At 39.7% G+C, this 12,579-nt stretch overlaps 1 long non-coding RNA gene across 1 annotated transcript; it reads left to right on the forward strand.

The window, feature by feature from the left end:
* Positions 1–4,457: 4,457 nt before the first annotated feature.
* On the forward strand, positions 4,458–7,587 carry LOC113301153. Its single transcript, XR_003336051.1, has 2 exons — positions 4,458–6,076; positions 6,559–7,587. It is a non-coding gene; the product is annotated as an uncharacterized LOC113301153 (long non-coding RNA).
* Positions 7,588–12,579: the final 4,992 nt, after the last annotated feature.

Raw genomic sequence — 12,579 nt, forward strand, 5'->3', positions numbered from 1 at the left:
GGTTGCCCCTTATCCAGAGTAGGGGTGCGATTAGCAACTGCCTGGAAATGGGATGCCCCTTAGTAATTAGGTTACCCCTTATCCAAAGTGAGAGTTCGAATAGCAAATGTCCTCCGGGTGCTTTCCGACAATTTTTCGAGCCAATTTTTTCCAAAAATGTTTATTGGCCAAAAATACCTACAAATAAATAAAACACCATAATAAGTACAAAAATGAGCCCTAAAAACATATAGAATCGAGACAAATCGGACACAAAAATGTGTCTATCATTAACCAAAGAGTAAATTAACTACTCATGGATTTACTAAAATCCATGAAAAATATATAGGAAAACAAATAAATCAAACCCAGTTATTGTGATGATCAATCAAAACTCCAACTCCAAGCCCTAGATTTTGTTCTTCTCTTCCAAAACGATGATAAAAGATCATTTTCAAAGATAACAATCATCCCCCTTATATAGTTCTCCCGAAACTAAATTTTTGAAGCATTTCAGAAACGTGTTTTCCTCAACTTAGAACCCCAAACACGTGCAAAACAACCCTAGTTACGGTTGGTAATAGTGTCTTCAAACCAACCGTAAGTTTGACACGAAAATCTCGTCAAAAATCCCCAAAGTTACGACTAACTTCATCCCAAATGTAATTCTGACCAGAAAACTTGTTGAAATACTCACAGTTATGGTTGGCTTCGAGTGTCTCAAAGATGGCCGTAATTCCTCTTATACACTTTTTGTACTTCGCCATTTCGGTCATAACTTCTTCATTCGATATCCGATTGACCTCATTATTTTTGGGTTGCATTCATATTGCCATCCTCTATAATATGGAAATGATCAAATCTTCATATTTCTTCAACTCCACCGAAACTCCTTCTGAAATTTTGAATTATTTTACGGTTGACTTTTGGGATATTTTTAACAACCGTAATTTCTCCTAGAACTTGTTTCCAAAAGTAGTGTTTGCACCTTCCAACTTCTTCTTTTCATACCGGAATTAATTTCTTTCCTTTTCTAGTTCTTTTTGACACAATTTCCATCTATTTCGGATGATTCATATAAAGAAACAAAGAAAATAGAAAAGAAGAGTAGTACAAGGTAAAATACAAGAATCATAACAATTATTAGTTGGATTTGACACTCTAAACGTGTAAATTAAGCACCTATCAATTTCCCCTACACTTGGGTTTTTTTAGTCCTCTGCAACAAGCCTTTGAACCCCTAGGTGTCCCTAGTAGATGAGTTATAGTCTCGTGAGGATTTACAAGAGGTATTCCCACAAAACCTATACTCCAAACCCTGGATACTTGCAAAGAATCTAGGAACTACACCGATCTCTGTAGTTGGTCATTTATTCTTAGATATATATGGGAGGAGTTACCCTGTATGAATCCAATTGTTTTACTGAGTTTGCACTCAAGCGTACTAAAATTTATATGTAAGAATCCAAAGATCCACTCAGATAGTCGTACATTGGACCACAATACTCAGAATCTAACAAGCCTCAATCATAAGAAGATGGGTATGGATATAAAATTGTGCGCATGTTGACTAAGGCGAACTGTGTTTCCCTCCATATCTGTATGAATGTCAGCGCCAAGACGAATCCTAATGGATTGAGATATGCTCCGACTGGTCTTAATCCTAATTCTAGTATTAGCTCGGTTGGTGCATACAAGGGCCCCAACGGTCGATTTATTTATTGAATATATATATATATGTATATATAATTTTTTTATATGAATTGGAAACATGATTAGATATTTTGAATCCAAGCGCATGCTCCTTTTCAGCAAATTACATGATAGTTCCTGTGGATCCTACATTCTGCTCTTGCTTAGGAGACAGAGACAGGGAAAACACGCACATATTATGTTCCAAATGTCAATACTCAAGTTTTTTTTAATGGTCTAGGTTAAATAAAATACGATAACGGGGCTTGAATCATCCCAGCAGCGACAACAAGGCGACACTAGTTCCCCACCAAATCACTTAGAGAAACACATAAAACTGCAAAATACCATATAGAACGTGATATGGTGACTGTTAGAGCACAGCTCGGTTCAACCCACCAAGCGTTGGTATGTCAAGTTTGGTTGTCATATTTTAGTATCAAAACTCATCTACAGTCGCTTGATTAAATACTAGAGTCAACTTCGTTTGGTTAGTCTAGAAAGTCTAGGAATGTTGAGACGTACAAGTATTACTCCGAAGACCTGAAGAATGTGAAGAAGTGACGACTACAACGAGGACATCATCCTTCCACTTTAGGTTAGTAATATTGACTTGATCTTGTTTTCATTCCTAACGTATCTTTCAAGTCGAATTATATTGAAAACATAACATGCAAAGCTGTATATATAATACTCTAGTGGTTAGACTTGGTCATATCATTATGATCAAAGTGTCAAGGAACTTATTAAATTACAAAGTATCAACGCTTATCTTTTAGAACTTCGTAAATACGACATCAGCATAATCTTTATATTTAGTTGCTTGATTATTGTAGTTGGGTAAAACTGATTCTGGAGAAAAGAGTAAAAGTGGGTAGGTTGATGAGAATCGAGTCTACACCTTAAACAAATGTACTGCACAGGAGTACTTTAGATTCGAGAGATCAATCTGTACAATTCTGGCCTAAACCAAGAAATGTCCGTTCCAGTCTTGCTTCTGTCACAAAATGAAGGAAAATGGTTGATCTTAGGGAGGGAAGCATAGAAGGTGTTGAGATCAGAGAGAAAGGCTCCATAAGATGTGACTGTTTATGACTTATCTCAGAAAATGGAACTTGCTTGAAAAAAATGGAAGTTGTAAGTTCTCTGTGTTCTTTGGAAATTTGTGTTAGTTGTTGATTGAAAATATATTTATATCAAGTCATAGTCGAACACCCTGATCTCATAGAAAGTGGAGTTGTGGAGTAATGAAGTAGTGGAGATCGTGTGAAGATGCTAAAACCATGCCCCTAGTATGAAGGTAGGACTAGACGGTTGTGTACCTAATCCTCCTTTATTTGTTAACTGCTGCTCTTCCTGACACTTTCTCGTAAAGGGTGTATTGCACACCGCATGTTGTAAATCGCCAGACCAATACCGTGATGAACATCCCCCAGTTTGTGACATGTTTAATGTCTCGAGTATTTTGGTAGAGAGTGGCTCTTAGTCATGATTTGAAGGACTAAGGTGTGCATGTTTGTATGGTAAAGTCCACATGTTAGTCGTGTTACGACTAATAATAGGAGGCATGGTACTTGCTGAGAGGGCCCACCACCATGACATGTGAGAAGAAGTCATGAATAATGGGAGAATGAGTACGTGATTATTCAGCAACTAACATATACCGTGAACCTTGTATGTAAAATCTACAAGTAGAGAAATATTTTCCAATCACGTGCAAGCTTGGAAGCAGGTGGCCATAAGTGATAAGTCAAGTCTATGAATGGGACTTGTCGTGAATAGTATTCAAAAAAATAGCACATGGTGCTTGTAGTTAAATAAATAATTAAATTATTTATGAAATCGACATTCTAAAAATGTCGCTTGTAAACGATGCATGTAAAACATCGTTTTCAAGCAAGCAACTCAAAAATATTTGATACATGTAATGCATCGTTGTATAGAGCCTGCATTAGTCACGGATTTCAGGGTTAAAAAGTGGGGCGATCACCCTTCTTTGGCCGATCTTTTGGTGGTTAAGCACGTAAGTTAGTCTCCGGGATTGATCCGTTAAGAAGGGGGAGATGGATAGTAGCTACGTCCCCTTGCTGGCCGTCTAAGATTTAATCTAAACCGGCCAAACTGGCCATCTAACTCGAAAGGTGAAGATCAATTTGACTCTTCCATAGACATCTATTGACCTAATTAAGACGCTTGAAGCAGCTTCGACCAGCCTACTTTGGTCGATGATTTAGAACCGAGCATGTATGCTGTGAGCATTCTAATTGGCTGAAATAGTAGTAGGGTGACAGGTTATTGTTGATACATGAAAAATATTCCCCTTAGTCAGCCTAGTGCGCCCCCAAGAGGGAGGCAAACCCCACATGAAACATGGGGACTAAAGTCCAAGTCCACTAAAAAAGTATCCATAAGATGGAAAGGACAATGGGGCAATTAATAGGATAGAAGGAGGTTGTATTAAAGAAGGAATGACATTAGTAGTAATTAAGGAGTTTTAGGACATGGCATAATTAAGGTTATATTAAAGAAGGTATGTAATATAATGGAGGGGATCCTTCTCTCTCTCACCTCTTGAAAATTGGGTGTGTTGTAGTTAAGACGGGTAAAACCAAAATAAAATTCATCCCTTAACATTTTGCAACCACACCCGGAGACTCGTGCCTATCCCAGCCACCAATTCCCTCGATCGCCTTTCTTTCACCTTTACGCCCATAGCCGCTTAACTCTATTCCTCGTAATTAAACCATCTCCGCGCACGTAAGTCACAACTCACAAGCATAAGCGCCTCCTATTTCTAAACAGCGCTTCTAAACGAACCCTCCCCGCGTTCACCGTCACCTCAGCAGCGCTCTTGAACTACATCAGCGCCGCCCTCGACAACACGATTTCGCCATCCTTCTCAAAACACAAGTATCAACCCCGATTTATTAACAACGACCTTGGAGATTCATCGGTACTCAAGCAAGATCAGTTCGGTTCGAAGTGGAGAGATTCACTATCAACAACCAAGTCAGGAGATTCAAGATCGAACAGATAAGTCATATCTGCTTGTTATCATTCAGTGCAATTATGAATTACATCTTCTGTTTCCTCTCTTTAGAAAAATGTTTTAGGGTTTTAAAATCTTCAGATTGCTTTCGATTAGTTAGTCTAAATTGAGAAACGGAACCAGTTTTTGCAGTTGCTTGTTTGTTCTAATCGTTTTGATATAAGGATTTTAAGCAGATATACAAAATTTTGGCATGTTGATTCACCACAACCCTTTAATCCTAGCTCTAATCTTAAAATTGGCTCTAGATTTGTAATCAGCATGTGTTCCTCGTCATTACCCATCAAATCATTTTCTATTTATTTTCAGTTTCTCGACCTAATCGGAATTTAGGTTTTTCCTGATTGATTTAACCTCCCTTCCCCTCTCTTCTGTTTTTAATCAGTCGACAGGAGTATGAAACTGCTAGGCGTATATAAGACAGAAGAAGTCTAGTTCAAGCACCTGGTACACACTTGTAACATGGCTGTGGCATCGTCCAGAAGCGGCTACTACGACTCGGATCTGGTTATTGTCATCTTCTCTTGGAGCATAATAACAACAAATCAGCTACAAAGGTCTCTTGATCAAAATATGGCTTGGAGGAGATTAATTCAGCTCGTCTCATATTAAGCGTATCAGAAGTTCAACCAAAACCACTGCCTCGCAATAGCCAACAGTTGCCTGATAACCTTGTGAATTGATGGCACCATCAGCGCTCGTCTCAGAGAGAAGAACAAGCTAACGAGGCCGATTACAGTCCCACAGTGCACAGCTGACCATCCAAGCCACTGCCGTTTTGCCACGTGATTCATCAAAGACCGGGAGTCGGTGAGAATTGTAACTTGAGGAAGAGCGCGTCAGCTCTAGCCACCTAATATGAGTCTCATCAGCGCCACTTGAATGCATCAGCGCCTCTTTTCCATTGCCCGGCATGCTCACAGGACCATGGATAACATACTATAAAGGATAAGATTTATATTTCTATCCTTAATCCCTTTATGTTGCTTACCTGTTTTGCGATTTGTATGAGATATGGTTTTGAAAAAAGAAAAGAAAGGGAGGGACGTATATGTTAACCCTCACGCATTAAGGGTCACTATATATTACGGCTTGTTCATTATCAAGCATCGCTATCAAATGCCTATGTAATATCTCCTGTGATATGTTCAGTATCCTAATTGTCTTGTACATCTGCTAAGCTGGTTGATTGTTGCGTGCAGTAATTCGAGATGCTTTATTGTTATTAGCTTCCGCCAGTCACTCATATGCATTGACGAATACTCGCAAAACGGAACAAAGAGCCGCTGGAGTTAGTAAAGGACATCCACAGCTTCACTATTTAAACTTGTGGGATCGAGGAACTAATGCGAATAGGTGAGCTGTAACCCCGACTGCAACAGCTAAACAATGGCAGTAGCCATCTCTGTGTTAGAATACAGGCTAAGTATTACACCCTCTATGCACGTAACTTCATATACTTCGAAATAATGGTTAGCTTGCAAATATTTTAATTTAAAACTTGTATATTGTCATCCAATAACAAAAATGTTATAGATTAGCTAATGCCATTTCTAGCGCTGCTACGAGTATAGGTTAATTGGCGTTATTCTCATAACATGATTATAACATTCACTGATTTCATGCAGCCTTACTCCAATTTAAATTAGTTTTCTAAGCTTGGAAAGTCTAAAATGAACTCGTTAACCAGTAAACTAACTTCATTTCAGACGGTATTTTATAGTCATGAGATCAAACGCTTAATGCTTCTTGCTGATGAATCACTTTTAGAATGTATAATAAAGCGCATTTATCCTTATATTCTTGTTTATATGATGTCTTCTGCTTTGAACTTGTAGAATATATATTACTCCTACAGTTATCCTTTGTAGTTTCCTTGGCGAATAGTGGTGGTAACACTACATAATCCTAGCACCACAGCAAGCCAATGCCGTTTTTTTATTTCTCCGTGTCCGTGCCTTCGTCCAGCTAAATTAGTTCTGGAGATCTCTTGGGTCGAATCACAATTGATGAAGGAGAAACCAGTCAATTGACGCGTGATCAACCACTACCAGCTCAACCCATGACAACAGCGCCAGCGCTTCCACTCTTTACGAAACTACCAGCCAGAGCTGAGAGAAGGAAGTTACAGAGAAGCAGTGACGCATTACTTAATCCCATCAGCACTACTTGACTGACTCCACCATCAACATCATCACTTAACCATCGGGAGAAATAGAAGCCGCCCTGTTAATGCCGCTCGCCTATGCTAAATCTCGCCAGCACCACTTCTCCTTTTTAAGCCTCTTCATCTAATAGAATCATTACGAAGTCTAGCAGTTGAAGTGTTTATGGATAATACAAGACGAGGGGAAGGCGCTGGACTGCAAGCTGAGAAAGATGGCAGTTGGCCTAAGATGATGGTACTTCAGGGGTGTGCTGATTACAAGAAGGTGATGTTATTGGTGCTGAGTTAGGTAGAAGGGAATGCAAAGGCACATAAGTATTCACGGTTGCATCAGTAATTGCACTATGATCAGATCTCCCATAAGCAAATGTTGCAGAAAAATAGGGGCCTCCATTAATCAGGAAAATGATGTTGCAGCCCCGTGAATATCCACCAGCTTCCTCTGAATCGGAACTACAAAGATAAGTTTTCACTTCGTTTTTGGCATGAGTTATTTGAGCCTTCACACTTAAATGAAAACATATATCTATGACCTTTACAAAAAAAAAAAACCCCGATTGCGTGATATGCCTTATAATGCCTCTATTGTTGTCCAATACATGTGCTTGGTTAAGTAGTTATGTCGTTTTATCTTTGCCGAGCATGTCCATGAGTTGTTCGATCATTCTGTCCTTTAGAAAATGTGCTCTCTTTATAATGATATCTCCTTAGCATATCAGCATGTATAACAAGTTCACAAATTGCACGTGTTAGACGCGTACTTAATCTTATATAGTTATCATAGCTTTTTGTTCCGCATCTTAAAAAAGAAGAAGAGGGGGTAGGATGTATATACTAGCGTGTTTATGCTAATAGTTTATATCTTGTGTAAACCATAAATATCTTTTATATCCATGGACTTCACATGTTAGCTTTATAATACCTTCATCTTCGCCTTTTGTATACACACATGAAATTTCGCATGCTACAGCTTAGTGTTCACTAAAATGAAGAACCAGTACATCTTTGTGTGTCGCGTGACTATTCCATAGGCTTATTATACTTTACTTAACAATTAATTTGATGAGCATGATAATTTTGATGAATATAGATATTATTGTGATCCATGAGTAATCTAGTCGCATGCATAGGTTATCACTTTATTTTTACAAAGCATCTATGTTATCTTGTTGTGAAATCCATGATCTGCTATGTAACAAAAAAATAATCTAGTAACGTATTTCGGACACCATGCTAGTAAGGGTTCATAGAGGCCACTTGAACAAATACAAATTTACAAAAGGCTACGGGAATGCTAAAGGCGTCCGGGCTGAAATTCACAAAAGGTCTCAGGAAAGCCAAAGGCGCCTTATTGACTGACAAATTCACAAAAGATCTCGGGAAAGCCAAAGGCACCTGATTGACTGACAAATTCACAAAAGGTCTCAGGAAAGCCAAAGGCGCCTGATTGACTGACAAATCTACAAAAGGCTACGGGATGCATAGACACCCGGTCGGCTGACGAGTTCACAAAAGGCCCCAAGATGGGTCACAGATATACAAAAAAGGCGACGGGTTGATATGTTCATCCGATCGGCCACAAATATACAAAAAAGCTCCAAGATGGGCCACAGATATACAAAAAGGCCCCAAGATGTGCCACAGATGTACAAAAAAGGCGACGGGTTGCTCCGCGCATCCGATCGGCCGCAGATAAAAAAAATCGCGACGGGTTGATATGCTCATCCGATCGACCACAGATATACAAAATGGCCCAAAGATGGATTACAGATATACAGAAAAAGCGACGGGTTGATATGCTCATCCGATCGGCCACAAATATACAAAAATGCTCCAAGATGGGCCACAGATATACAAAAAGTCCCCAAGATGGGCCACAAATATACAAAAAGGGCGACGGGTTGCTCCGCGCATCCGACAGATTTACAAAAGAAAAAAGGGTGACGGGTTGCCCCGCGCATCCGATCGGCCACAAATTTACGAAAAGGTGACGGGTTGATTGTTGATACATGAAAATAATTATCCTTAGAAAAGGAGTTCCCTTAACCTATTAGGGATTCCGTCTAGGATATAGAGACTTGGGGACTAGACCTAACCCACAAGGTTAGGATAGCTCTAGCCCATAAAAAAGCATGTTAGGCTAGTTGGGCGTGGTCCAAGGAAGAAAGAAAGCCTCTTAGGGTTTACTAATAACTTAAAGGAAAGGAAATGGTAGTTTCGTAATATATTGATCTTATGGATGCTTATCCATAAGAGGAGGAGGAAGGATTATTATAAAAGGGGAGAAAGGATATTTAGAAAGGGGGTCTGGACTCATCCATTCTCTATCTTCACCTCTAAGGGGATGAGCTTGCTGTGGCTTGGACTTGCTTCTCTTTCCGACTTTTACCCTAACAACATTGCGACCACAGTGGGAGAAGTTGAGTTTCTCGCCCAGCAAGACCCGTCCGCTCAATTCTCACGATATGTTTCTTTTTTATTCTCCACAAGCCGCTTCATCCCTCCCAGCCGACAATTGCACCTATGTGTATCATCCGTAGTACCAGTACATCTCGAGACTACACCATCCAGAGTTTCTTGGTTCTTCTCTCATCCGCAGCCATCTGCAATAATCTTCACAGCTCCACCAACACGACCAAATCTTAGCAACAAATCATCGTCACCCATCATCAATAGAAAGCTATAGGAGGAGTCACAACCATTACCGCCTTGAATCCGGTGAATCTACACCAAGATCAACCCGGGTGATCTTCTAATCTTCCGAGCAGCTTCATTCTCTCCGTTCACTTCATCCCCTCCGATTGCATCGAGCTACATCGCCTCCCTCTTCATCGCTTGCATACTATTGTAAATTAAGTACCAATCCGATCCAGAGAGGAATCGAATGTCAGCGCTTCACTATATCAGCTCCGATCCATCCCAATTTTCCATTTATCCAAAAGTATATCAACGTGCCTTCATCTAAGCGACAAGAACACGTCAAAGATGAAATTAGTAAATGGAGAACGTCTAAGAAGATAAGTATTCTCTTTTCTTAATCTTCTAATTTGATTATATTAGGTGATTTTGTAGTTAAAACACTGAAGATTTTGATTTCTAAACAGACTCCTTGTGATTTAATTCAGATTCGTGTTTATCTTTCCCCTATTTTCGTTTCAGTGCAAAACTTCATAGAGTTTTCAGAGAGAAATCATCAGAAATATGTTGAGTTTACAGCTGAAATTTGATAGATCTCGATTCTTAGGGTTGATTTAAAATCAAACTTCTGATTTATTATTAATCTTTATCACCCTTCGATTCATTATATTGCATTTGATTTACTTTTGATCCTTCATTTGATTTTCACTTGTGCCTATACTAATTATTCTGATAATCTCAATTAAAAATTACTTCAGTTCTTGGCTAAAATAAGATAATATGGTATTCAATCTTTGAATTGTGATGACTAACTAAGAAAATCTTACCCCCTGTTTTCAGAATCTATAACAAAGGTCTCTTGGATGAACCTAGTCTGAACTCCACCACTTAAGAGGGAACTCCTACTGCTTAAACGACATATCTGGGTGAATGATTGTGCCTTTGCGTGGAGCATTATGATGTGAACAGATTCAACTGGTGAAAATCCGCAAAGTCTGAACCTATTGAGACAGTCCAGGCAACTTCGAATTTCTAAGATCGATGGACTAATGCAAATAGGCGAGCTCTAGCCCCAACTGCAGCAGTAAAAGATCAAAGGGAATCATGGCAAAGCCAGTTCTCTGCCGCAATACAGACTAAATGTGGTCAATTCACAACGAGTACGAGATGAATTCTCAAAGAACAACACACAACCTCATAACCATCCGTGAATGAAACTCCAACCTCTAATAAAGAAATTCTGCAGCAGTATAGGAACCTCTATCGCTGCCTTCCTACTTATCATGAAAATCTAGGGGTAGTGGTTGATTCGTTATGCATAAATATAAGCAGCTCGACTTGTGACAATGCCACCAGTACTTCTCCTCTCCACGGAACTACCACTCCGGCTCTGATAGAAGAAAGCCACAGGGAAGTAGCAGCGCAAGACTTAATCCCATCAGAGCTACTTGACTGCATCGTCGCCACCTATCTTCCTCCCTCAAACCCTTGACGTAACATACCTCCAGCAGAAAACTCCAGGACAAAGCCCTCAAGACCCCCGCCTCATCTCATAAAAGGCTAAGTGTTATCGTGTTTAACTCAACTGCATTTCTCAAATGATAACTTGCACATGGTTTATCTCTTGGAACTACTAGTTACGATATTAGTCATTAGCGAGGATGCTTAGATGTATCCGCGTTCTATATTCCATTTCCTTGAGAAACTTTGCTAGGGCTCTACTTAACTATACCATATCCCTGTGAATGAGCATCTCTTCAAAATGTATACATTATTATATTTTGTGGTCTTGAAGCCATGAATGCCTTTACGTATTTAGGCGGTTACAGAGAGCAGTCGAGTTGTTGTAGGATTTATTTAATGCATACTACGTACTCTGTCGCTTATGCTCATCGACACCACTAGCTTGTTCTATTGCTTGTTGCTACTGATGATTTCAATCAGGGAAAGAGTCACACTAGAGGAGGTCAGCACTCAAGATGTGTTAGCTGGATGTCTATGGATATTGTCGTCACTATCGGGATTAGTGTTAGCAAACACCACAGTAACACAACCCGTGATCTCACCAGCATCGCTTCTCTTCTCAGACCTTTAACGCATGATCCTGCCGCCACCAGCTCCGCTACTGACAACAACATCCACACCTTCCATCCATAGCTGCGACCAACTCAACTCTTGAGAGCACCACCAGCGCTTGTCCTCTCTATGAAACTACCAATCCGACTTTGAGAGCTGCAGGCAGCACTGCTTCGCTGCATCAGTGCCTCTTGCATCTTTGTATGACTGCACCACTCGATTGCTTCAATACCACTTGGCTATACCAGCGCCGCATAGTGCCAATTTCCTCTCAGGTGAGCCCCAAGAAATGACGAAGAAAAGTTATTAATGAGTACATGGTACAATATATCCAGAAATTTCGTAAAAGAACAAAGCCATCATCAAGATCCTTCATGCACTGGCGTCACAAAGGGCTCGACGCGTGACTTAAAGCATAGCCGCACAACCGCTACCCATGCTCCTAGAATATGAAAAGCTTCAAACCGCTTCGAAAAGATAAGTACCTATTGTCTTTGCTTATTCTCAGCTAGCATTTATCTTATGATCCTTGGTTATTTTAGAATACAAACCTGTGCATTTTGCGATTACTTAGACATATAACTGTTAGAACTGTCACTTAAACCCATAATTCTGGTATCGTTATAAGTTTGCATTGCATCAATGCATATGTTTCTTTACACCATCGCGTGTACGTACCTTTAGCATTTTAGTCAGTAGCTAAACTTGTCGACTGTTGCCAGCAGTAATTTAAGATGATTCATCATTGTTAGCTTCTACCAGTCACTAGTAAAATAGGTTGCCATTAAAGATTTGATGATTCTAAGATGAGCTCATTTTGTTGTCTAGTAGTAGCTAATATCATCTAAAATGTCATACCGCTTAGCTTATGATAAGCGGATAACTGCTTAACACCCGTGTGAATGTATACCCTGCCTCGAACCCTTAAGCATGTACACATGAAAATTCACTTTTAAAGTTATGTATATGTATGATCGCT

The sequence above is a fragment of the Papaver somniferum genome, chromosome 8, assembly GCF_003573695.1.
Source record: "Papaver somniferum cultivar HN1 chromosome 8, ASM357369v1, whole genome shotgun sequence".
Lineage (NCBI taxonomy): Eukaryota > Viridiplantae > Streptophyta > Magnoliopsida > Ranunculales > Papaveraceae > Papaver > Papaver somniferum.